General features: G+C 43.3%; 1 protein-coding gene across 4 annotated transcripts in view; it reads left to right on the forward strand.

Moving 5' to 3' along the window:
* Positions 1–27,307, forward strand: part of ADIPOR2 (adiponectin receptor 2) — a 105,064-nt gene that overhangs the window by 8,258 nt on the left and 69,499 nt on the right. Inside the window, exon 1 of one of the 4 annotated variants that reach the window (XM_017343435.4) lies at positions 5,223–5,329. The exons of 1 other annotated variant lie outside the window; for it this stretch is intronic. The gene's annotated coding sequence lies outside the window, so the exon portion shown is untranslated. Of the gene's footprint in view, positions 1–5,222; positions 5,330–7,348; positions 7,640–27,307 lie in introns of those variants that run through there. 2 more of the 4 variants (XM_002712774.6, XM_051850117.3) reach the window with 2 other exon arrangements.

The raw sequence follows: 27,307 nt of genomic DNA on the forward strand, positions 1-27,307 counted from the left end.
GCTCACAGATCAGCATCTCTGGAATATGCCTGGTAAAAACCTGATTTCTGGAGAATTAATGGATCAGAATCCCTGGAATAGTGTCTGGGAATCAGCATTTTTTCCTTTTTTGTTTTGTTTTCTTCTGAGAGAGCTTGCTCCACTTGCTAGTTCATTCCCCAAATGTCTGCAATCCAGGGCTTCCGCACGGTAGCAAGGGTTCAATTCCTCGAGCCATCGCTGCTGCCTCCCAGAGTCTGCAACGGCAGGACGCTGGAATGGACGGTGGAACTGAGACTCAAACACAGACGCTCTGACATGGGAAGCAGGTGTCTTAACTGTTAGGCCAGATGCCCACCACCTACATTCCTTGTTGATATAGCTTCCACTCTGTTTTTCTGGTTCAGTCTTTAAGGATTCAACTCATTACATGGGTTTGGTAGAGGATGAGGGCAGCATCTGCAAATTTAAATTTAGGTAGCAGTTTTCAGTCCTTCCATGCATTTGGAGAGTGAAATCAAGAGATGGGAGCTCTGTCTTTATCTAAAAAAATGTTTTTAAACAAAGTATCTTTCTTGTTAAAAAAAAATTAGGAAGGAAGGAGAGAGATGAGTTCCTGGCTGCCTTGCTGTGAGTGGCACAACACGACTCTTGCAACATTGTAGCTTCACCTACTGTTTGGGAAGCATGTGGGCCTGGCAGACTAGCTTTGGAGATGCCCCGGACACCTGCAGCCTGCTCTGTGCTTTGAATGGGGAACTTCCCAGTACTTTGTCCTTGGGGCACACATCAAGCACAGTTTGTGCGCTGAATGGCTACATGTGGCCAAGGCCCTTTCTGGTGACTGTTGCTACTTCTTTTGTCTTCTTGAAGAGCTGGGAATCAACATTCTTTTTTCATTTTGCTTTTTTTTTTTTATTTTTACATGTTGGTTCACCATGAATCTTTTAAAAAAATTTTCCCTTTTATATTTATTTACTTTTTAAAATATTAAAGGGCCAACATTGTGGTGCAGCAAGTTAAGCCATTTTGCCTGCAAAGCCAGCGTCCCATATTGGAGCGCTGGAGTTCCGGCTGTCCCACTTCCAATTCATCTCCTTGCTAATATGCCTGGGAAGACAGCAGAAGATGGTCTAAGTGCTTGGGCCCCTGCCACCCATGTGGGAGACCCAGATGGAGTTCCTGGCTTCTGTCTGGCCCAGCTGCGATTGTTGCAGCCATTTGGCTAGTGAAGCAGTGGCTGGAAGATTTCTTTCTTTCTGTCTCACCCTCTCTGGCACTCTGCCTTTCAAATAAACAAAATAATCTTTTTCAAAAAACATTAAGATATTTTAATAACAATTACATATTTTTTGTGGAGAACAGTGTATTTCAATACACATATGCAACATATGCTGATCAAATCCTGATAATTAACATTTCCCCCTTTTTGTCATTATTTTTAATTAAGTATTTGTGAAAAGAGGTTTATTTATTTATTTGAAAGGCAGAACAACAGAGGGGAGAGAGAGATTGATTCTATTTACTTGTTTACTCCACAAGTAGCCACATTAGTAGCCAGGTCTGGGCCAAGCTGATGCCAGGAGCCAGGAACTCTGTTGAGGGCTCCTATGTGGGTGGAAGGACCCAAATACTTGGAGCATCCTCTGCTGCCTTTGCACACATTTGCGGTGTGCTGGATGGGCAGCAGAACGGTTGGGACTTGAACTAGTACTCCAATATGGGATGCCACTGTTCCACAATGCTGGCTGCTAGTCTGAGCAGTTTTGGGTGAGAATTATATCTTTCGCTACAGCTCCCTTCTCATACTCAGTTTTGCTTATGATTCTCACTGAAATCAACAGAAAAGGAAAAATAAGTCCGAGAAACAAAGTGAGGAGAACCCCCCCAGATGCTGCCTTCCTACCTTTGGTGACTATCAGACAGTCACAGCCATTGGAATCCGGCTGCACCTCAGTCTGTCCCCTCTGCAGCAAATGCCTGCCAGTTCTTGGCGCTTACTTCGGCAAACTGTCACTTCACCGTATTGCAGCCCCGAGGTCTCAGGAACTCATTCGAAGTAACTTGATGAAAGAATTCTTGTCAAATTACCCTGAGAACCTGGTCCGAATGTTGGAGGTGAGCTGTACATCATCAAGATATTTCAAAGTTAACAAACTTCTTCACGGATTTTAAATTTTGGCATAACAAATAAAATGCTCTTTTTCTGACTCACAGTTTTGTGTGTGTGGGTGAAGGCTTAAGCAGTCACTGAGTGTAACAGATGCTGTCTTGAATTTTTCCTTAATAAAAAGCTGACAGAATTTTAATTAACAGGTGTTTCTACATTACTTATTAAACAACATTTTTCTATATTGATTTCATCTCTACTTCCTGTTTTTCAATACTAACACATTTTTATTACCCTATATTTTTAATGTAATGAACATTTTTTGTGTTTCTCTTTCTATGCTCACAGCAAATGAGATTGAATGGAAACAAGCCTTTATAACTGTGAAATATGTAATATTGGAGTTCTTAAAATTGCATTTGCTTTCTTTTATTTTGGCAAAACACATGTATCCAAGAATATTTAAATAATTATTATAACTTAATAAGAAGAAAACAACTCAGTTTTTTAAAAAGATTTATTTATTTATTTGAAAGGCAGAGTTACAGAGAGGTAGAGGCAGGGAGAGAGAGAGAGAGAGAGATCTTCCATTTGCTGGTTCACTCCCCAAATGATCGCAACAGCTGGAGCTGCACCAACACAAAGCCAGGAACCAGGATCTTCTTCTGGGTCTCTCACACAGGTGCAGGGGCCCAAGGACTTGGGCCATCTTCCACTGCTTTCCCAGGCCATAGCAGAGAGCTGGATTGGAAGTGGAGCAGCTGGGACTTGAACTGGTGCCCATATGGGATGCTGACAATACAGGTGGTGGCTTTACCCGCTACACCACAGCGCTGGTCCCACAACACAGTTTTTAAAAATGGGACAGATTGAATAGACACATCACAAAAGAAAATATAAGAGGCTGGCATTGTGGCACAGTTTGTTAAGCTACTGTTTGCAATGCTGGCATCTCATAGCTGAGCATTGGTTCTAGTCCTGGCTGCTCAGCCTCCCAGGCACCTTCCTGCTAATGTGTCTGGGAAAGCAGAAGATGGTTCAAGTATTTGGGACTTTCCACCCACATAAGAGACCCAGATGGACTTCCAGACTCCTAGCTTTGGCCCGGACCAGCCCCAGCCATTGTTGCCATTCCAATGAACCAGCAGATGGAAGACCTCTTTGTCTCTATCTCTCTCTGTCACTCTGCCTGTGAACCGAACAAATAAATAAAAATCTTGAGAGAAGAAAATACAAAATTAAAATTAAAGTTGCAATGAGATACCATTTAAATACACACTAGAATAGCTAAAACAAAAAAGTTTGACAATACCAAGTGTTGACAAGGATGTGGAGCAACTTGAAACATCATTCTTTGCTGGTCGGAGTGTAAACTGGTACAGCCATGTTGGGAAAACAATTTGACAGTTTCTCATAAAGTTAAACATAAACTATATGACCCAGCTATTTGCCCCTAGTTATTTACCCATAAGAAATGAAAACACATATCCTCCTAAAGATATGTACATGAATGTTCATAGCAGCTTTATTTACTGATTTATGTAGTTTTTATCAACTACAATAAAAGCTCAGATGTTCCCATACCATGTACATATTGTCCAGGATTCATAAATGTTCAACATTTTGCTCTTTGCTATATAACTTTCATATAGAAGAAAGGAAATATTACAGATACAGATGGTATCTCCTTACTTGCCCATCCTCCTCCTCTGCCCATGGGCAAGGACATTCATCAAGTTGGGGGGATCCTTTCTGCCCATGTAAAACGGGCCTTTGCTGACATCTTTATTTTACAGACGAGATCAAAGCTGAACAAGAACTGATGCATGGGCCCTACCTGAACAGTGACTCATCAGCTTCATTCCCCAGGGCTATGTTACCTGGCCTGTGTTTGAGGATCTGTGAATGTAATTTATGTAATTACGAGAGTGTTTATGCTGCTCTTTATCCTCAGTTTTAAACACGACTACCACTTGGCACAAATGGGAATTTAGTGTGTTAAGTTTTTCTAGGTGTTTAAAAAAATGCATTGATTGTCAGCTTTCAAATCTAACATTCATGTTGTCTTAATATAGCTCTTCGATATCAGTGCTTACCTTTTTAATTAAGATGGAATGCAGATATTTAAGTATTTCCCTCTAGTTTTGTCACACAGATCATAAGACAACTGTTTTCAAAGCAGGGAAGACCATTGAATCCCAATTAGCTGGCTGGATCTGACTGTTTAACATCCATGGCACCTGGCTTTGGCCTGGCCCAGCCCCTGGGTGGCTACCATTTAGGGAGTGAATTGACAGATGGAAGCTCTCTCCACCCCGCCCCCCCACCACTCTCTCTCTTTCTCTCTTTCTGTCACTGTGGCATAAATAAATAAATAAATCTTAAAAAAAAGAATGCATGTGAGACAATCCTGAGGCCTGACTCGACATTCCTTGGTTTATCTTTTTATGGTCTAACTTCTATACTGTCCAGATTTCCCCCTTAGTTCTATGTGTTTATTTTAAAGGCTGACAAATACTCAAGCAGAAAAATGGAGTTTAGGCTGGTGTTAACACTTCTGTAATAATGAAGCTGTTAATTTCCCTTTGTGGGACTTCAGAGGGAAAAGACTACTAATTTTGTTTTCATTAGCAAGTTGTCTTTTTTCCCTTCTTAAGAATAGCAATTGTTCTGATTAGAAAAATAATAAACAAAATAATTCTCTTTTCCTTAATTGGAGAAGAGACAAAACTAGTGGTGAACTCAAGTTCACAATGAGGTCTAGAGCATTTTTCCCCTTTTAGAATCTGAAAGCCACAACTTTATGTGCTTGTAGTTTTAGAAACATCCTCAATTCTCATTGGCTATTGCCTTACGTATCACAATGGAAGTCAAGTCTGTCCCTGTGTCATCAGGTCAGCAGCAGATTGTAACATCACTGGGGCCACAACTGGATCATGAAAGTTGCTCACCCAGTGATGCGTCCCCGTCAACAATAGCTGACAGCTGCAGAGATGGTCACAGCAGACTAGCTGTGGCCTGGGGCTCTGTCGGATCACTGGTGACTAGCATGGGGGGCGGGGAGGGGTGGGAGGAAATCTTGGCGCAGCAGAAGATGAAGGACCGCACCCTCCTGTGACGAAGTGTGCCACCGTAAGAATGGAGAAGACAGAGGGTCTCAAGACCCACAGCTGACGCTGGAGGATATGGAATTTTACCGAATTCCACGCTAGGCAGCTGGTCAGAAGACAATATATGAAGGTTAGTAGCCGAAGTACCATCAGGGAGGGGGCTCTGAAAAAACTACTTTGGAAGATTTAATAGGTCATTCAGAGATGGTATAAAGGATGAAGTGAGCCATGGAGGTGGGGCTCGCGTTGGAAAGGGTGCCAGTAGCTTCACTAGCTGAGAAGGGCAAGCATTTTGAGGAAAGGATGTGGCTTGTTTGCTCATTCTATGAACATTAGGAGTGGCAGCAGTGGTCTGGGGATGAGATCAAGGAGAGAACAAGGTGTTAAGCTTGGTGGGACAAGGATCAGGTTCTCTTACATGGAGGGCTGTTCCAGAGGTAGCTGCTGCTGCTGCTTTTATTTGAATGAGTTACAGAGAGGGAAAGGCAGAGTGGGAGAGAGAAAGATCTTCCATCTGCTGGTTCACTCCCCAAATGGCTGCACCAGCCAGGGCTGGTCCAGTCTGAAGCCAGGAGGCAAGAGTTTCATCTGGGTCTCCTATGTGGGTGCAGGGGCCCAACCACTTGGGCCATCTTCCTCTGCTTTCCCAGGTGCATTAGCAGGGAGCTGGATTGGAAGTGGAGCAGCCAGACCTGGAACCAGCACCCATATGGGTGGCTGGGGCTGCAGGTGGAGGCTGCAGGTGGCGCCGGCCCTCAGAAGTAGCTTCTTAACATAAGCCCTTTATTTTGTCAAAGTGGAATCATTAAGTGAGAGGGATACAGGAAATGCTTGGATTATTAGAAGAATTTTTTTTTGAAAATTATCTTTCTTTTCTACAACTTTGTCATCTTCAGCAGATCCTGTATTAAGCCTGAGAATCTCGTTCTTCTCATTTTTTTGCCCTTTGTGAGCTGGCACAATGGGTTAAATTCACAATCCCCAAATGGCTGTATTCTGTGAGTGGACAATTGCCTTCCTTGATTTCAATCTCAAACACTTTGTGTCTTTACTTGGAAACATAGAAGTCTTTCACAAATTAGGGAAACCTTAAAAAGGCAATTTATATTTTCATGGTAAACTTCCCCTTGAAGGGAATTAGTTTCTATAGTTTTTCTTTATACCAATTTTACCTCAAGCTTAAATAAGTGGATCTTAGTTCTGTGTCAAGACCATCTTGTCCATGCCCTGTGATTTTGGAAACCTTAACCACTTCTTCAGTCTACATTTCCAGACTGAAGAGCCCTCTTTTTTTTTTCCCTCATGTGTGACTCCAGTTCCTTTGATGTGAGACCCATGAAGCCTTTTCCAGCACTGGTTCATTTCTCTTGTGAGAATGGGCATAAGCTTTCTCTAAAACTTAAGGCTCTTCTTTAATTGATAACAAGTTTTGATAAGTAAGGCTTTTGATCCTTCATCGTATGATAAATTCCTTCTAAAACTGAATGTGAAAAACTGTCTTTCTAGAGAGATCAACTCCTACACTTTTCTAGAATATGTATGTAACCATACCTGTTTTGGTTTCTGAGTTAGAACTCAATTTAAAGCTCACTTGTAGAAAATCACGCATTCCGGAGAAGTGGACACAATAAACGCTTAAGTAGTTTCTGATCTACCTTTCCATTAAAACCATTTAAAAATGTGTTCTGAATTATACGTATATTGTCAATTATACGAGTGAGTGGAGCACAACTCATAACACGTTAATAAAGTAATAGAAGGCAATCGCTATTATTTTGGGCTAACGCTTTCGAATTTTGAACCGGCCGTTGGCAAAAACACACTTTGCAGCCTAATCCCTAAATTTTGGCTACTCCCCAAGGTGTGTAGCCCGTATCCATAGAGACCGGGAAAAGCGTCCGCGAGCCAGGGCGACGCCTCCTCCACAGCTCCCTTTTAGGTGGGAGGAAAGAACTACCAACAGCCGCGCTAGCGCGGGCGCGGTGCCCTTCCTCGGTCCTTCGACGCCAGGACTGTTTCCGTCGAGTAAGCTTGGCCAAACCACAACTCCCAACATGCACCCGGCCTTTCGAACCGCCAGAGGGCCAGCTTCCGGTTTGGGCCAGCGCGGCTGCGCACGGGGTGCTGTCTTATTGGTTCGAAACTCCTCGTGCGATGCGCGTCACGGCGACGTGCGGTCGCGGGGGCGGAGAGACGCGGCGGCGGCGGCGGTCGCGGCAGCGCGGGCACGGTCCAGACGAGATATCGCGGCGGCGGCAGCGGCAGTGGTTACACCGGGCTGGACCCCTCCCTCCTCCGTTCCCCCCTCCTCCCCCTTCCCCTCAGCTGTGGTTCCCGAGAAGTCCGAGACGTGCGGCCAGGTGGAGACGAGCTCCGGGTGAGCGTCTCGAGTGTGAGCGCCGTTTCCCGAGCGCGGAGGGAGAGCCCGGGGTCGGGGAAGGTGAGGGCTGAGGGGGCGAGTGTCCCCGGCGCGGCCCGGAGCGCGCGCGCTCGTCCCAGTCCTCGACTGGGCTCTCCAGCTCGCACCTGCCGCCCGCACCGTGTGCGGCGGCGCCTGGGCCAGCGTGAGGGGCCTGGGTCTCCCTCCCTGCAGCCGCTGTCGGCGGAGCTTGGCTTCTCCCGCCGGCCCTCTGGGCTCTGTCACCGTCGGGTGCCCCTGCCCGCGGAGACAGTCCGCCTGCCCTCTCCCGGCGTCCGTCTCCTGTGTCACTTCTAGGAATTTGGTGGCCGGCTGCGGATGGTTGTGCTTAGTAGCTACTTTTGCAGCGGCCGGGCTGGCAAGGTCTTCCTCGCCTTCTCTCACTTTTGAAATCGGTGATAACAAGGTTACACATCAGTTTTTTAGGGGTCTGTGAGGGAGTTTGAATTGGAAACCGGTACTTGTCCCCTCTTCTCGTGGCTTCTGATTCTGACCTTGATTTAAACGTTTGCCTCTGGAGTTTGACAACTTTAGACGATCCTAGTGAATTTTGGTAGAAATAGTTGAGTAATCCAACTGGGATTTTGTAGACTACGGTGATATCCTAGCAGCTTGTTGGTAGTATTATTTTTAGTGGAATGATCTTTTATTTTGTTGATTGGTTTGGAGTTTTCAAGTTTATATTATTGTCACTGTCATACGCCACTAAAAGAAATCTGTTAAAGCATTTACAATTACATGATCTTAAAACTTCCTAGTGAAATGTTACAAATGAATTTGTTCAACCTACCGCGTTAGTTTTTGAGGGGAGATATTCTTATCCTTTCTTTTTTTCTTTATTTTATTTGAAAGGCAGGGTGGGGAGCAGGGGAAAGAGAGATCTTCCATCTGCTTGTTTACTCCCCCAAATGCATACAACAGCCTGGTAGGCAGGTATGGTCCAGGCAGAAGCTGGGAGCCTGGAACGCCATCCTGGTCTCCTGTGTAGGTGGCAGGGGCCCAACTCTTAGGCCATCTTACTGCGCTTTCCCAGGCACATTAGCAGGGAGCTGGATTGGAAGCAGAACAGCCGGGACTGAAACTGGTGCTAGGATATGGGATGCAGAGTCACAGGTAGTCATTAACCTGTCGTGCTGTGATGCTGGCTCCTTTTCGTTCGTTCTTACAAATTTGTTGTCAGAATGCTGATTGTGACCATCTGGAAAAATTAGTTCTTCAATAGTAGAGACTTCTGTATATGAGGTGGCAGATTGTAGTGATTTATGAAATTTGAAAAAATTTTCCAATTAAATATAAAAGGCATTCTTATAACTTCTGTATGTAACTGGCTACTCACCAGTGTATACATTTCTATCTGTGCTTTGGGCTTCTTAGTAACACATTTCCTCTTCTAACTGGGCCACTGGGGATGATAGTCGAATTTCCAGAGCCTGAAAGAGTGTGTTTTTCTAATCCTAGGCTTATTGTATAAATTTATAAGTGAATAAGTATTTTCCATTAATACTATCATTTTTGGCTGGTACACTTTCTTTTGTATAAATCACATCAAACTTTGCAACCTGTGGGCCGGGTCCTGCCGGCTGCCTGTTTCTGTAAATAAAGTGTTTATTGGAGCATGGCCATCATGCAGTTGTTCAGGTACTGTCTGTGGTTGCTTTGCAGTAGAGGAACAAAGTTGAGCAGCTGGGACAAAGACTCTATAACTTGAAAAACCTAAAATATTCACTACTTGGTCCTCAATAGAAAAAGTGTGCTGGTCTCTATGAAAAGGGATGCATGTTAAATGGAGAAAATTAAATCAGAAAAATATGAAAGAGAAAGGAAAAATTACTCAGAATTATACTATGTATTTTTATTTTCATTAAAGAATTTTGGTGATTGTGTAAATGAGCTCATTTTTAAATGTTGATTTGTAATCTGCTTTTTAATTTTTATTTTAAAAAAAGGGTTTATTTTATTTGAAAGGCAAAGTGAGAGAGAGAGAGAGATCATCTGCTGGTTCACTCCCCAAAAGGCCTTAACAGCTGGGGCTGGGCCAGGCTGAAGTGAGGAGCCAGGAACTCCATCTCCATTTCCCACATGAGTGGCAGGGGCCCAAGCACTTGAGCCATCATCTGCTGCCTCCCAGGTGCATTAACAGGAGGCTGGATTTGAACCCACCCTCCCATATGGAATTGGGATGATGACTTAACCTACAGCACCAAAATGCCAGCCTCTGAAATCTGCTTTTTCAAAAACTAGTATCACATATTATTTTTATTTGGTCTTTGAATGCTTTTGTACCTCTGCATTTAAGATCTCAAGAAATGGGCTTGATGAGCTAAGTTTTCCTCTATTGGTCAAAATTTAAAAAGAAAATTCAGGAATAATAGATGCTTAGAGGTGATGTGATGATAATGGTTGATATTTGTTGAGCACCTACTAGGTATTAGACAGTTTCCTCACTTACGTAGCTGTATTAAATAAATAGTCCCTGCAGCAGCTCTGTGATTATGTACTGTTACGTTGGTCTCTGTTTTGCAGATGGGAATGCTGGTGTGCACAGAGGAATAAAGTGACTGCTGAAGTTTATCAGCTAGGGGTTGATTGCAATCCAGGCGCCCTGGTTTCAGAAGCCTTTTTTTTTTTTTTTCTTAAACACTGCCACAGAGCCTCTCCTTGTTCTGCTTATTGTGGAGTTTAGACAGTTCAGAAGTATGCAGTGTGAAACTTCTTCATGCTCTTCTTTCTAGTTTAATTCTTTGTAGATAATCCCTCGTAACAGAGGTCTTTCTACCTCTCTTTGCACATATGAGCACATTTACTTTCAAATCTATCTACATAGGAGAAGTTTAGATTTACAGAAATTTGAGCTGTTCAGAAAGTTCCCATATTCGCCTCCAGTTTCCTGTTATAACATCTTACATTAATGAGTTTATTACAACTGATGAACCAGTATCAGTCTGTTGTCATTAATTAGTCCATAATTTATAGTTGAACTTTTTGTGTCGCAGAGTTTTTTTTTTTTTTTCAAGTGGGATCAACCCAATCGTTGTTAATGGTTTACTTTTCTTATAGTTTTCAAAACACAGTGCTGATTTTCAGATTTATGTCAAAATTAGTGTTCTTGGGACTGAAGACTTGCTTAAAAGTTTACTTTTTTTCTTTACCTTTTTCCTTTAAAAAAAAGTGTGGGGCTGGCATGATGGCACAGCAAATTAACCTGATGCTTCCAGTGCCTGTGATGGAATTCCTTGTTCCTGGCTTCAGCTTCGCCAAGACCTGGCTGCTGTGTCCATTTGGGGAGTAAACCAGCATATGGAATATTTCTCTTCCTCCCTCCCTCTTTCACTCTGCCTTTCAGATAAATAAATATGTATGTACATATGTGCATACATATATAAATACATAAATCTTTTTTTACAAAAAGTGTGCCAGATCCTTTTCTCCAAAGGAATACTTATTTTTTGACTAAACGTTCTGGCTACATCATGTCATCATAAAATTCCATTTTTCTGTGTTTCTGAATCTGGAAAATAGATTGTTTTTAGTTTTCTTTGTAAATTATTTTTGGACTGTGTTTACAGCCCTTGTAGTTGCTAGTCTTATTTCATTAGACTTTGACTTTTTTGTGAAGGCTACTCCAAAAAGTAATTCCTACTCATCACTGTGTGTTTCAAAGTATTTTCTCTTCGGGGCTTTCCCTGGGGGAAGAACTTAATTTTTTCCTTAGGCCTTTTGCTTCTCCATGGGCAAGCTGTTCAGGTTCTTGGAGATTTCTTGCTGGTCACAGAAAGAGTGGTGCTGGCCAAGTCATTGACTGTGGGCATCCTCCTCCCTGACTGGTGCTTTCTCACCCATCTTTATCATTTTTTGGCTTTCTCTTCCGCTTTTTTAACTTTCAGAATTTCTGTTCCTGGAATGTAATCATTAACATTTAACCCTTCATATTCTTGTACTCCTGATTTTATCAAGGTCTCTGTAAGCTTTCTTTGGAATTTTTTCTTCCATATCTGAGGATTTGGAAGAACTGAGTTGAATGTTTTAGCAAACATCATGTTCTTATCTTTGTATGTTTTATAATGGGCCAGGTCTTGAGAAGTTTTTCAGTTATGGTTAGAGATTGTTCTGTTATCTTTTTTTTTTTTTTTTTTTTTTTAAGATTTATTTATTTACTTGAGAGCAGAGTTAGAGAGAGGGGAGAGACAGAGAGAGGTCTTCCATCTGCTGGTTCACTCCCCAAATGGCCACAATGACATGAGCATGAGCTGGACTGATCTGAAGCCAGGAGCCAGAAGCTTCTTCTGGGTCTCCCACACAGGTGCAGGGGCCCAAGCACTTGGGCCATCTTCTATTGATTCCCCAGACCATAAGCAGAGAGCTCGGTCCAAAGAGGAGCACCTGGGACGTGAACCGGTGCCCATATGGGAGGCAGGCTCTGCAGGCAGAGGCTTAGCTCACTTTGCCACAGTGCTGACACTACTTTCATGGCATTTTTAACTTTTTCTTGTGTTTGGAGTCTTTCTTCCTTGTTGCATATTGCACTAGCAGGTCTCTTGCTATTGGTTGTTATCCACAGATTCCGAGTTGCCATCCTGTTCTTCTTTTTCATCTTACCTTTGAAGAATATTAAGGCAATAACCAATATCTTGCTAAACTTTGAGAAACATGTTGTGACAACATTGACAGTTTCGGCATCATTCCATGTTTTCTCTTGTGGAGTTCAGTCATTAATCCAAACATGTCTTGGCTGTAGTTGCATTGCTGTCTCTCTCTAAGATCTGTTCATTTATTTGCAAGACAGGGTTATAGTGAGAGAGGGACAGAGATCTTTAATCTGCTGGTTCACTCTCCAGATGGCCACAATGGCCAGGACTGGGCCAGGCAGAAACCAGGAGCTTCTTCCAGGTCTCCCACATGGGTACAGCGGCCCAGGTAGTAGGGACATCTGCTGCTGCTTTCCCAGGCACAGTAGCAAGGAGCTGGATGGGGAAGTGGAGCAGCTGGGACTCAAACCAGCATCCGTATGGGATGTAGCATCACAGGTAGTGGGTTAATCTGCTACACTACAACACTGATCCTTTGTTGCTGTCTCTCAACCTGGTGTGTGTGAAATTATGCAATACCGTGTTCACTGTATTGTTATCAGTTAGACATGAGAATGTAAAGTCTCAGAAGCTTATTGTGACATGGAAGTTCAAAGAGCTCTAGCAACCTTGATGGATTGATGTGATTCTTAATATTTAGTGAGATCAAAGCTCACAGAATGTTACAAGATCTAGATTTAACATAATTGTAGGGGATTGCTTTGTGATGCAGCTGGTTAAGCCATTGCTTGTGACACCAGAATCCCTTATTGGGGCACTGGTTTGAGTTCTCGCTTCTCCATTTCTAATGCAACTCCTTGCTAATGCACCTGGAAAAGCACTGGAAGATGGCCTGAGTACTTGGGTTCCTGCCATCTATGTGGGAACTTGCCGTCTATGTGCTATCTTGGTTCATAGTAATGTGTTTTTTTTTTTTTTTTAATTTTATTTCAAGATACTTTATTTTCAAAACAGGTCACACCACTAAGCTTCTGCCCCTCCTGCCATAGTAATGTGTTTTTAAAAATTGATATTTGTGGATAGTTTTTATGTCAACAAATCTGTCTACTCTTTTTTTTTTTTTTTTAAGATTTTATTTATTTGAGAGGTAGAGTTAGACGGTGAGAGGGAGAGACAGAGAGAAAGGTCTTCCATCCGCTGGTTCACTCCCCAAATGGCCTCAATGGCTGGAGCTGCGCTGATCCGAAGCCAGGAGCCGGGTGCTTCTTCTTGGTCTCCCATGTGGGTGCTGGGACCCAAGGACTTGGGCCATCTTCTACTGCTTTCCCAGGCCACAGCAGAGGTGGATTGGAAGAGGAGCAGCCGGGACTAGAACCGGTGCCTATATGGGATGATGGCACCGCAGGTGGAGGATTAACCTGCACTATGGTGCCGGCTCCTACTCTTATTTTTAATAGCTTTGCAGTATTTTATTGACTGATGTATTACAATTTGGTGTTGCTCCTGTTGCTGCAAACTTCAGTTGTTTAAATATATATTGTCCTTGTGCATTGCATGTACAGTTAAAGGATGCTAATTACCCTATTTTTAAAAAAAACATTATTTTATTTATTTGAAAGAGCTATAAGAAAGGTAGAGACAGAGAAGTCTTCCATTCGCTGGCTCACTCCCCAAATGGCTGCAACTGCTGGAGCTGAGCCAGTCTGAAGCCAGGAGCCAGGCGCTTCTTCCTGGTCTTCCATGTAGGTACAGGGGCCCAAGGACTTGGGCCATCCTCTGTTGCTTTCCCAGGTGCATTAGCAGGGAACTGGGTCTGAAGTGGAGCAGCCCGGACACAAACCAGTGCCCATAGGGGATGCTGGCACTGTAGGCCGGGGCTTTAACCCACTGTGCCACAGTGCTGGCCCTACCCTTTCTTTAGGGTGATTATCTAATAGTTGAATTGCCGTGTTGAAAGAGAATGTTTTGATGTATATTACTAAATTGCCATCCAGAAAGGTCACAACAATGTAAACTTTGACCAGAAATGTAGGCAAGGTGTAATTTTCCCATGCCACTGCCAACTTAAAAACAAAAAAAACAAAAACAAAAACACCTTTGCATATTTGATAGACAGTTAAGCACTTGCAGTATATTTTGTCTAACTTGGAGATGTGCTTCATTTTGATAGCATTCTTTTATTAAAGTTAATTTAGAATCACTTGAGGATGGAACGTGCATTTGTAGTTCTTCCTAGTACTGCCTTGGATGGAGCTAATTTACTTAGGTTCTCTAGTTGACCCTTGAAAATTTAACAAAGACACATTTGGATGACTACCTAGGAAACTGTTTCTTGAAGGTAAGGAAAATAAGCTTTTTTCTGGTCTACTAGCAGTCCTGGTATATAGCAGGTAGTCTTTTAAAAACATGAATTGGTTCATGTTCTTGGAGGCTTACTGTTGAGTAAAGTGCTTTAACTTTGTTAGAAATTACCTTTTCAAAGTATTTATGAGATATAACTTGAAAAACTACATTATAAAATTGTTATCTTAGTATTTTTCTTTTACATTCATCTGAAATCAGAAATTGCAAATTTAGGGATTGGTTAATAAGGGATTTGTTTTGAATTTTCTGGATCAATATATACCAAAGGCAGAGTTACAGAGAGGCAGAGGCAGAGAGAGAGAGCGAGCGAGCGAGCAGGCTCTTCATCTGCAGGTTTACTCCCCAAATGGCTGCAACTGCTGAAGCTGGGTTGATCCAAAGCAACGAGCCAGGACCGTTTTCCAGGTCTCCCACGTGGGTGCAAGGGCCCAGGTATTTGGGCTATCATCTATTGCTTTCTCAGGTCATAGCAAAGAGCTGAATTGGAAATGGAGCAGCTGGATCTCCAACTGGTGCCCATATGGGATGCTGGTGCTGCTGATGGCGGCTTTATCTGCTATGCCACCGCGTCTGCCCTGCTGCTGCACTTCTAATACAGCTCCCTGCTTTTATGCCTGGGAAGGCGGTGGAAGAAGTTGCAAGTACTTGTGTCCCTGCCACCCATGTGGGAGGACCTGAATGGAGTTCTAGCTTCAGGCTTCAGCCTGGGCCATTTGGAGAATGAACCAGTGGATGGAAGGTATTTCTCTCTCTGGCTGTAACTCAGCTTTTCAGATAAATAAATCTTAAAAAAAAAAAAAATCACTGTTTGGTTTAAGTAGACATTGTTAAGTGTTCAGACCGATGGAAAAGGTAAACAAAATTCTGGAAACTGCCAGATTATCTTCAGGCATGGGAAAAAATACCTGTGCGAAAGGTCACTAACATTTTCTCATGGAAGAGAAAATGGATTTAAAGATTTATTTATGTTTTAGAGAGACAGGATGAGACAGCGGTCTTCATCCGATGGTTTACTTCCCAGATGGCTGCAACGGCCAGCACTGGGCCAGGCTGAAGCCAGGAATTAGGAACTTCATCCAGGTCTCCCATATAGGTGGTTGGAGCTCAAGTACCTGGACGTCTGCTGCTTTTCCCAGGCCATTAACAGGGGGCTGGATCAGAAGTGGAGCAGCCAGAACACAAACTGGTGCCTGTATAGGGTGCTGGCACTGCAGGAGGAGGCTTTAATGTATACTGCAATGCCAGCCCCAGAATTTTCTTTACAGCTGACTGATAGTGTTATACATTTTTATTGGATTTGTGTATTTTCCATGATACACAAATGTACCAGAAAGCAAAGCATGAGAAACATAAGATTTTTTTTTAAAGATTTATTTATTTATTTGATAGGCTGATTCACAGAGGCAGAGAGAGAGAGAGAGGTCCTCTATCTGCTGGCTCACTCCCCAAATGGCCGCAACTATGCAGATCTGGAACCAGGAACTAGGAACCTGCTCTGGACTCCCATGTGGGTGCAGGGGCCTAAGAACTTGGGCCATCTTCTACTGCTTTCCCAGGCCATAGCAGAGAGCTGGATCGGAAATGGAGCAACTGGGACTCGAACTGGTGCCCAAATGGGATGCCGGCATGGCAGAGGGTGGCTTTACCTGCTATGCCACAGCACCAGCCCCGAAACATGGGGTCTTAAAGAGGCAAAATTAATTAGCTTTAGTTAACTAATTTTGGGCATCCAGGCCTTTTCTTCTGGATGCATTTACTGTTACTATATTAGCTAATGTCTCATTGCCAACATTGTCACTTTTTTTTTTTTTTTTGGACAGGCAGAGTGGATAGTGAGAGAGACAGAGAGAAAGGTCTTCCTTTGCCGTTGGTTCACCCTCCAATGGCCGCCATGGCTGGCACGCTGCGGCCGGCGCACCGCGCTGATCCGAAGGCAGGAACCAGGTGCTTCTCCTGGTTTCCCATGGAGTGCAGGGCCCAAGCACTTGGGCCATCCTCCACTGCCTTCCCAGGCCACAGCAGAGAGCTGGCTTGGAAGAGGGGCAACCGGGAAAGAATCCGTTCTAGCCCCGACTGGGACTAGAACCCGGTGTGCTGGTGCCACTAGGTGGAGGATTAGCCTATTGAGCCACGGTGCCAGCCAACATCGTCACTTTAATTCTCTGTGTCCTGAAGTTTTAGTTTAGTGAATGTGTGTTCATAGTTATATTTATATAACCATTTCTTTGGTTAGGGAGAAGGTCATGTGAGATCCATTGTGAAAACTTTCATCAGATTTGAAAGAAGGTTTACTTTTTTATTTTCTTAAATTTTATTTTATCAGGTTTCATTTGATAAAGAATTTCTGGTAACTTAAAGTATCCAGAAGTGTAATAAAATGTTTATGAAAAGGAGAAATCAGGGGCTGGCGCTCTGGTGTACCAGGTAAAACCACCTTCTGTAGTGCTGGCATCCCTTATGGGCACTGGTTCTAGTCCTGGCTGCTCCACTTCTGACTCTGCTCTCTGCGAAGGCCTGGGAAAGCAGTAGAAGATGGCCTGAGTGCTTGGGCCCCTACACCCTTGTGGGAGACCTGGAGGAAGCTCCTGGCTTTGGATCGGCTCAGTTCTAGCTGTTGCGGCGATCTGGGGAGTGAACCAGCAGATGGAAGCCCTCTCTCTGTCTCTCTGCCTCTCCCTCTGTAGCTCTGCCTTTCAAATAAATAAGTAAATCTTTTAAAAAAAGAAAAGGAGAGATCAAGAAAAGAAGAAAACCTATATTCTGTTCCCAAGTGACAGCAGAATTCAGTGACTAAGAATAAAGTTGACTTTCAGTTTGCTTGGCAGCAAAGTCAAAGGTAGAAATCTGGGCAAAGTATGTTGCACTGAGCAGGAAGGAGCAAGACCAGTTTTCCATAGGTAATCTTAATAAGAGATGTTAAGGAAGGAACTATTTTAATATGGGATTACATAAAAGCCATTCATTGTTGTTAGAGATCCTAGATTTTAAAAGGAGGGTTAAGCATTAAAGTTTCAAGCCAGTGGAAGAAATACATTTGTATGGGTGTTGGCTCTTATTTAGGCTGCAAGATGTATGTATTGTTTGGCACTACCAGACTTTTTTTTTTCTTAAAATATTTCAAACATAGAGGAAACTACAGAGACTAATATCATTAACATTCATGTATCCACCATAGGGCTATAGTAAATCTAAGCATGTTCCTGTATTTACTGCTTTTTAAAGAAAAAAACTTTCATGTACAGTTGAAGTACCTTGGATTATATTTCACTTTCTTTTTAGAAGTAACTGTTATCCTGAATTTGGTGTTGATCATTTCTAATGGCTGTTTTTAATTATTATATAGGTATACATACCATAATATGGTTTTGCCTATTTTCAGCTTTGTAAATGATATTCTACTTGGTAACTTGTCTTCATGAAACATGTGTTTTAGATTCATTTGAAATTGCTGAGACTTCCACCATTTTTGACCTAAAAAAATGGTGGTTTCATATGGTGCAGCCTAATAACTAGTCATCACTTGGATCTGTATAATCACAATATTCTATTATATGAATGCTGTTGAATTTGAATTTATTCTCATATTGATAGGCATTTAGATTGTTTACTTTTTTTTCCTGTATCCAGAACAATACTACATTGAATATTCCTGATTAGAAATCTTTGTTCCTAAGTTGAAGATCTTTGGCAGCTGTGCTTTGTGACCCCATTAATGGGCTGTGAAACCAATTTAGGGATTAAAATAGAAAAGTATCAGGTTGTATTGCAGGTAGTAAAGATAATTTTGTGAAATTTTTAGTTCTGTGTGTATGTGGTTATTAAGTTTGAAATGTCCTCTAGGGTAAATTTCCCAGAAGTGTGATTTTTGGATGCAGGTTTTTGAAGTTGTTGGGATTTTTTTTTCTTTTTTAGCCTTATTTATTTGGAAGACAGAGTGTTAGATAGACAGAGGTTCCATCAACTAGTTCTCTCCACAAATGCTTGCAACAACTAGGATTGTGAGGCCGGCGCTGCAGCTTAATAGGCTAATCCTCCGCCTTGCGGCGCCGGCACACCGAGTTCTAGTCCTGGTCGGGGCGCCGGATTCTGTCCCGGTTGCCCCCCCTTCCAGGCCAGCTCTCTGCTATGGCCCAGGAGTGCAGTGGAGGATGGCCCAAGTGCTTGGGCCCTGCACCCCATGGGAGACCAGGAGAAGCACCTGGTTCCTGCCTTCGGATCAGCGTGGTGCGCCGGCCGCGGTGGCCATTGGAGGGTGAACCAACGGCAAAAGGAAGACCTTTCTCTCTGTCTCTCTCTCTCACTGTCCACCCTGCCTATCAATAAAAAACAAAAAAAACAAAAACAAACAAACAAACGAAACACTAGGATTGAGCCAGGGCTGAAGCTGGGAGCCAGAAAGGCAATCCAGGTCACCCATGTGAGTGACAAGAATCCGTGTGTGTGAGCCATCACTTCTGTCTCCCAGGGTTTGCATCATCAGAAAGCTGGAGTCAGGAGCCAGAGCCAGTGATCTGACCCAGATACTTCCTATGTGATGCAGGCATCTTATTGCTAGGCTAAGTACCCTCTCAGTTAATTGTGTTGGCTACTGTTAAATTGCTCTCCAAATCTGTATCACTTAGCTTGTTTTTAGAAGATTTGTTTATTTGAAAGGTAGTGTGAGGAGAAGTAAGTGTAAGAAAGAGAAATAGAGATACCTTCCATCTACTGACAGATTAATTTCCCAGATGGGCCCAACAGCTGGGGCCAGGCCAGAAGCCAGGAGCCAGGAACTTCATCTGGGGTGGCAGGGACGCAAGTACTTGAGCCATCTTTTGCTGCTTTCTGTGTATATTAGCAGTGAGCTGGATTGGAAGCTGAGTAGCTGGGACTCGAACCACCACTCCAATATGAGATATGGGTGTTCGAAGCAGTGGCTTAATCATTTGTGCCACAGTGCTGGCCCCTCATTTCACATTTTTTAACACCAGGACTTGAGAATTTGCTAATTTCCTAATGATTCATGACATTGTCTGATTTTTAGAAACATTTTTATAAATCTGGTAAGTATAAAATGATATCTTGTCTTTTTGTAGCTACACAAAATTTTTAAATTAGTATTAAATATTTTTAAATAAATTTATTTGTATAAAGAGCAGATTTCATGTGTTTCATATATATAGTTTTAAGAACATAATAGTATTTGCCTCCCTGCCTCCCCCTCCCCTCCTCCTCTCCCTCCTGTCCTCCTCCCCTCCTCCCCTCCTCCCCTCCTCCCCTCCTCCCCTCCTCCTCTCCTCCCCTCCTCCCTTCCTCCTCTCCTCCCCTCCTCCCCTCCTCCTCTCCTCCCCTCCTCCCTTCCTCCTCTCCTCCCCTCCTCCCTTCCTCCTCTCCTCCCCTCCTCCCCTCCTCCCCTCCTCTCCTCTCCTCCTCCTCTCCTCCTCCTCCCCTCCCCTCCCCTCCCCTCCCCTCCCCTCCCCTCCCCTCCCCTCTCCTCTCCTCTCCTCTCCTCTCCTCTCCTCTCCTCTCGTCTCGTCTCGTCTCTCCTTCTCTCTGTTACTTTGCCTTTCTAAGAAATCAATAAAAGGAAGGAAGGAAGGAAGAGGGGAAGGGAGGGGAGGGGAGGGGAGGGTCTTCCATCTGCTGGTTCACTCCCCAATTGGCTGCAGTGATCGGAACTGTGTCATTCCAAAGCCAGAAGCCAGGAGCTTCTTCCAGGTCTCCCACAAGGGTGCAGGCGCCCAAGGACTTGGGCCATCATCTACCACTTTCCCAGTCCATAGCAGAGGTCTGGAGCAGCATGACTCGAACCAGTGCCCATATGGGATGCTTGACTTGAAACGGGCGCCTATGTGGCATGCCTGCATGGCAGGCGGCGGCTTTACCCGCTACGCCACATTGCCGGCTCCTCTCCTCTCGTAATCACTTTTTAAATAGAAGTTAAGTTGCAGATAATTGGAGGATATATTTTAATGGGGAAACAGATTGCTGGTTTTGCATTGCTCATTAATGTCCACAGACTGTAAACTAGACAAGAAGGTAGTTGATTGATAACTTGATTCAAATCTTGAGGATACTTATGTATATGTATATGTAGTCATTCATTTGCTCTTACTGCATGTGTATACTGAAATTTGAGGCTTTTAGTTTTGATTTTAGGGGAATTATGCAAGTAAATTTGAATCCTTTTGAGATGTTTGATAGCATTGTGAATCACTTTAACAATAAAAACTTTTTCTTTCCACTTAAAGAATTTTTTTAAAAGATTTATTTATTTGAAAGAGTCACACAGAAAGTGAAGGAGTGGCAGAGAGAGAGAGAAAGGTTTTCCATCCACTGGTTCACTCCCCAATTGGCTGCATCAGCCAGAGCTGCACCAATCCAAAGCCAGGAGCTTTTTCTGGGTCTCCCATGTGGGTGCAAGTGCCCAAGGACTTGGGCCATCGTCTGCTGCTTTCTCAGGCCATAGCAGAGAGCTGGATGGGAAGTAGAGCAGCCAGGTCTCGAACTGGTGCCCAGACGGGATACCAGCACTGCAGATGGCAGCTTCACCCGCTATTCCACAGTGCCGGCCGAGAGTTTTTATTGCACTTTTTTTTTTTAAATATTTTTTATTTATGTATTTGAGAAGTAGAGTCACAGAGAGAAGGAGAGACAGAGATATACTCTGTCTGCTGGTCACTCCCCAAATGGCTGCAACTGACGGAGCTGGGCTGATCTGAAGCCAGGAACTTCCTTCTGGTCTCCCACGAGGGTGCAGGTATCCAAGCACCTGGGCCATCCTTCACTGCTCTCCCAGGCCACAGCAGAGAGCTGGAATAGAAGAGGAGCAGCTGGGACATGAACGGGCGCTCATATGGAATGTTGGCACTGCAGGCGCAGGCTTAGCCTACCATGCCACAGCGCCAGCCCCTTCATTACACTTTTAATCTGAGAGAAGTTGTCACTGAGGCTTGCAGATAGTTATATATCTTAGGTTTTTATTTTTGTTCTTTTTCCTTTTTTTTGTAATGATGAAGATAAGGCATTGTGATTTCTTGAAATTGTGTAACACTGGGAAAGCTTGTAGGTGCAAGTTTTATTTTTAAATGTCTGCCTAGTAATACTGAGAAAGGTAGCTAGTCATTTAGATTCTTTATCTGCAGCATTACAGAAACTGGAAAGAGAAATTTGTGCTTTTTTTAAATAAAAAATTTGAGGGGCTGGCGCTGTGATGCAGTGGGTTAAAGTCAGGACCTGCAGCGCTGGCATCCCATATGGGCACTGGTTTGAGTCCTGGCTGCTCCATTTCCAGTCCAGCTCCCTGCTGATGTGCCTGAGAAAGCATCAGAGAATTGGGCCCTTGCACCCTCATGGGAGACCTGGAAGAAGCTCCTGGCTTCAGTCTGGCCCGGCCATGGTTGTTGTGGCCATCTGGGAGGTGAACCAGCAAATGGAAGAGCTCTGTCTCTTTGTAACTCTACCTTTCAAATAAAAGTAAATAAATACATAAATAAATTTAAAAAAAGAATTTTAAAAAATTGAGAAAGGACAGAGGGAGAATGAATGAATGAATGAATAGAATGATAGAGATCTCATCTGGTTCACCCCCTAAATGCTTGCTGTAGTGGCTCTCAGCAGGGATTGATGCCAAGAGCCAGGAATTTAGTCCAGGTCTCACACATGTGTAGAGGAAATCCATCTACTTAGCCATCACTGCTGCCTTCCATGGTCTGCATTAGCAGGAATTTGGACTCAGGAGCTAGAGTCGGGAACTGAACCTAGGCACTCTGATTCAGGCCAAAGGAGTTGTCACTGGTGTCTTACCCACTAGGCCATAGTGTCCACCTCCAGACTTGTGTTCTTGAAGGTACTATTAAAGATGAGATTAGGGCCTGGGTGATTGTTACTACTAATGGGAGATAGGTACTTTATCACTTTTAAGGTAGGGTTTTGATTTTGCCTGAAAGATTGGCTCTACAAAGCAGATATTTTACATAGATGGATTTTGTTTCACTTGGAGCACCAGTGAGTGATGTGTCTGGAAGATGCATTTTCCTTGGCCATATATACACTATTACACTTGAACTACATTGTTAATATTTATTTAGTTTTCATTTCCTAAAGATTCATTTTCTTTAAGGCTCATAATTTTTCTTCTGACTTTTTTTATATTGTGATCTTTAGCATATGTGATTTTACCATAAAATGTTTCCAGCTAGATATTGATTATAGTAAACTTGTTTGATTTTTTTTTTATTTCCCAAGTGGGAGAAGATGACAGCCTTTTTCTTTGTTTCTTCTTCTTTTTTCTTTTTAACAAGATTTATTTATTTATTTGAAAGAGTTAAAGAGAGAGAAGGAGAGATAGAGACAGACGGAGACCTTCCATGTGCTGGTTTACTCCCTAGGTGGGCTGCAGCAGCTGGGCTTGGGCAGGACAAAGCTAGGAGCCAGAAGCTTCTTTAGGATCTCCCACGTGGTTGCAGGGGTCCAAGTACTTGGGCCTTCTTGTGCTGTTTTTCCCAGGCCATTAGCGGGACGCCCATTTGGAATGCCAGCGACACAGGCAGTGGCTTTACCTGCTACATCATAATGCTGGCCCCTTGCAGCTTTTTTTTTTTTTTTTTTTCTTAACAGAGGATATGTGGAGAAAATGCTTTAATTTATCTGTGACCAAATTCAGGAAGAAAATCTTAAATATCTCTTAAGAAGGGAATAGAATTTTGGATGCAAACACTCAGAAATAAGCTGTGTTATTGGAAAGCAGGAAATAAAATTAGTTTTGAGATGAGTCAACTTGTTGATTATCTTCCTAGCCTGCTGTGATAGGAATGCTTGTAAGACTTGGACTTTTTTACTGTCTAAATTTGATAAAAACTTGATTGGAAAGAGAGGCACTTTTTTCTTGGCATTATCCAGTTTGATTTCTTTTTTTTTTTTTAAACAGCCTGCTATAGATTTTTCTGAAAATTTTTTTTAAGGTTTTATTTATTTATTTGAGAGACACAAGGGAGGGAAAGACAGAGAAAGGTCTTCCATCTGCTAGTTCACTTCCCAAATAGCTGCAATGGCCGGGGCTGAACTGATCTGAAGCCAGGTTCCAGGAGCGTCTTCTGGGCCTTCTATGCGGGTACAGGGGCCTAAGCATTTGGGCCATCTTTCACTACTTTCCCAGCTCATAAGCAGAGAGCTGGATCAGAAGAAAAACAGCCAGGACACGAGCCAGCGCCCATATCGGATACCGGTGCCACAGGCAGAGGCTTAGCCTACTACACCACAGTGCTGGCCCCTCAATTTGATTTCTAAACTGTTTAAAATCATTTAAAATTTTCTGAGTCAATCTTTCATTCTCTAGGTTGCTTAGATTAGGAGTATTACCTACACTCATCTTTCTTAGGCAAATTACTTGGGCATAATGTTTTTTTTTTTTAATTCTTCTGAGTCTCTGAAAGCAATTTGACTACATAGATGCTATTACATTTGTATATTGGTTATTTTTTAAAATGATTTTTTCAAGAGAATGAAATCATTTACTGATTACACATGATAATGGATGATACTCAGCTTGATTCCCATCTGTGATTTTATCTGGTACCATTATTCAATTTAGATATATTGCAAAGGATGTGTCAGCAATCATTTTTTTAAAAAAGATTTATTTATTTTATTTCAAAGGTAGAGTTAGAGAGAGAGAGAGAGCGAGAGCGAGCGAGCGAGCACGTGCAAGCGAGGTTTTTCTACCTGCTGGTTCACTCCCCAGATGGTCACAATGACTACAGCTGCGAAGATCCGAAGTCAGAAGCCAGGAGCCTCCTACGGGCACTCCACACCAGTGCAAGGGCCCATGGACTTGGGCCATCCTCCACTGCTTTCCCGGGCTACAGCGGAGAGCTGGATTGGAAGTGGAGCAGCTGGGACTCAAACCTGTGCCCATCTGGGATGCTGGCACTGCAGGTGGCGCTGCTGTGTCACAGCGCCGGCCCCCTCGCACTCTTTTTTTTTTTTTTTTGACAGGCAGAGCGGACAGTGAGAGAGCCAGAGAGAAAGGTCCTCCTTTTCCGTTGGTTCACCCCTCAATGGCTGTTGCGGCCGGCGTACCGTGCTGATCCGAAGCCAGGAGCCAGGTGCTTCTCCTGGTCTCCCATGCGGGTGCAGGGCCCAAGTACTTGGGCCATCCTCCACTTCACTCCCGGGCCACAGCAGAGAGCTGGACTGGAAGAGGGGCAACCAGGACAGAATCCGGCGCCCCGACCGGGACTAGATCCCGGGGTGCCGGCGCTGCAGGCGGAGGATTAGCCAAGTGAGCCGTGGCACCGGCATCATTTTTATAAACAAATAATCCCATAACTTTGGGTGGCTGTTTTATTTTTTATTTATTTTTATTTATTTTTTTGACAGGTAGAGTGGACAGTGAGAGAGAGAGACAGAGAGAAAGGTCTTCCTTTGCCGTTGGTTCACCCTCCAATGGCTGCCGGGGCCAGCGTGCTGCGGCCGGCGCACCGCGCTGATGCGATGGCAGGAGCCAGGTGCCTCTCCTGGTCTCCCATGGGGTGCAGGGCCCAAGCACTTGGGCCATCCTCCACTGCACTCTGGCCACAGCAGAGAGCTGGCTTGGAAGAGGGGCAACCGGGACAGAATCCGGCGCTCTGACCGGGACTAGAACCCGGTGTGCTCGTGCCGCAAGGCGGAGAATTAGCCTTATTGTGCCGCAGCGCTGACCGGGTGGCTGTTTTAATGGTGAACTTCAGAAAGTCAAAGCAGTAACTGTCAGTATCTGAGGACAGTGGCTTCTCCACCCTAGCAGTTTGTAAATAAGTTTCAAATGGAACCTGGCATCATCCTGATGAATTCTGGCTTTACACTTTTGGGGAGGTTTACCAGGATGGCTTCAGAGTAGATTAACTTTACACAGCACTTTTTAAAAACATTCAGTGTCATGATCAGACTATTACATTTAGCATTCAACAGCATGGGTACAAAAAAGGAAAATAACTACAGTAACCCCTTTTGGGGGTTCTGTTCCACAGAACAGAAACTAAAATAACCTGTTATACAGGTTATTCACAAATACAACCTGTGTTTTCTTCTGCCCATGCACAGGAATATTATCTAAAGCATGTTTTTTTTAAGTAGCCGCTAGACCCTGCTACTTCCACTGTGCTTGGCTGAGTTAACAAATCTTTTGTAACCTGTAGCTTCCTTGTCACTTCTCTGTCCCTCCTTTCCTGCTAACCCTTGTTTCTTGGCAGTTATTAAAACCTGCTGCTGCTGCCATAGCAACTGCTGCTGCTGGAACTGCTATAGCCACCCTGATTTCGTTTGGCAAAATATTGGCTGCCACCACCATAGGGGCCAGAGCTTTTGTCTCCAAAGTTTCCTCTTTTCATGGGTCTAAATTTTTTTTTTAAACTTTTATTTAATGAATATAAATTTCCAAAGTACAGCTTATGGATTACATGGCTTTTTCCCTCCCATAACTTCCCTCCCACCCACAACCCTCCCCTCTCCCCTTCCATTCACTTCAAGATTCATTTTCAATTCTCTTTATATACAGATCAATTTAGTATGTATTAAGTAAAGATTTCAACAGTTTGCACCCACACAGAAACACAAAGTGAAAAATACAGTTTGAGTACTAGTTATAGCATTACATCACAATGTACAGCACATTAAGGACAGAAATCCTACATGAGGAGTAAGTGCACAGTGACTCCTGATGTTGACTTAACAAATTGACACTCTTGTTTATGGCATCAGTAATCACCCTAGGCTCTTGTCATGAGTTGCCTTGGCTATGGAAGCCTTTTGAATTCGCCGACTCTTAATATTTAGACAAGGTCATAGTCAAAGTGGAAGTTCTCTCCTCCCTTCAGAGAAAGGTACCTCCTTCTTTGATGACCCATTCTTTCCACTGGGGTCCCACTCACAGAGATCTTTCATTTAGGTTTTTTTTTTTTTTTTTTTTTTTGGCCGGAGTGTCTTGGCTTTCCATGCCTGAAATACTCTCATGGGCTTTTCAGCCAGATCCGAATGCCTTAAGGGCTGATTCTGAGGCCAGAGTGCTGTTTAGGACATCCGCCATTCTATGAGTCTGCTATGTATCCCACTTCTCATGTTGGATCGTTCTCTGCCTTTTTTATTCTATCGGTTGGTATTTGCAGACATTAGTCTTGATTATGTGATCTCTTTGACTCTTAGTCCTATCATTATGATCAATTGTGGACGGAAATTGATCACTTGGACTAGTGAGATGGCATTGGTACATGCCACCTTGATGGGATTGAATTGGAGTCCCCTGGTATGTTTCTAACTCTACCATTTGGGGCAAGTCAGCTTGAGCATGTCCCAAATTGTACATCCCTTCCCTCTCTTATTCCCACTCTTATATTTAACAGGGATCACTTTTCAGTTAAGTTTCAACACTTAAGAATAACTGTGTATTAATTACAGAATTCAACCAATAGTATTAAGTAGAACAGACAAAAAAAATACTAAGAGAGATAACATATTAAGTTGTTCATCAACAGTCAATGTCTCTACTCTTGATCTTGTCTCCCATGCATGTTCCATAGGTCTCATAATTTTCCCAAGGGAGCTCTTTCCCAAAAATTTCTTTAAAAACGTGGAAGTTTCAACTCTCTCCCTTTGGTCTCTCCTTCCTATATTCATTGGTCATTCAGCAAATATTGACTGAATCCCTCTTTTGTGCTGTTAGATATGATGTATTTTCATGGGTACAAACTAACTGCCTGTTAACAATAGATTGTTATGGAAAGGAAAACAAAGTGATAGTAATTTGAACCACAAAAGTGCTGAGTGTTTCCATATGACCTTTGCT

The sequence above is a fragment of the Oryctolagus cuniculus genome, chromosome 9, assembly GCF_051225735.1.
Source record: "Oryctolagus cuniculus isolate XC-2025 breed Fujian yellow rabbit chromosome 9, ASM5122573v1, whole genome shotgun sequence".
In the NCBI taxonomy this organism is placed as follows: Eukaryota; Metazoa; Chordata; class Mammalia; order Lagomorpha; family Leporidae; genus Oryctolagus; species Oryctolagus cuniculus.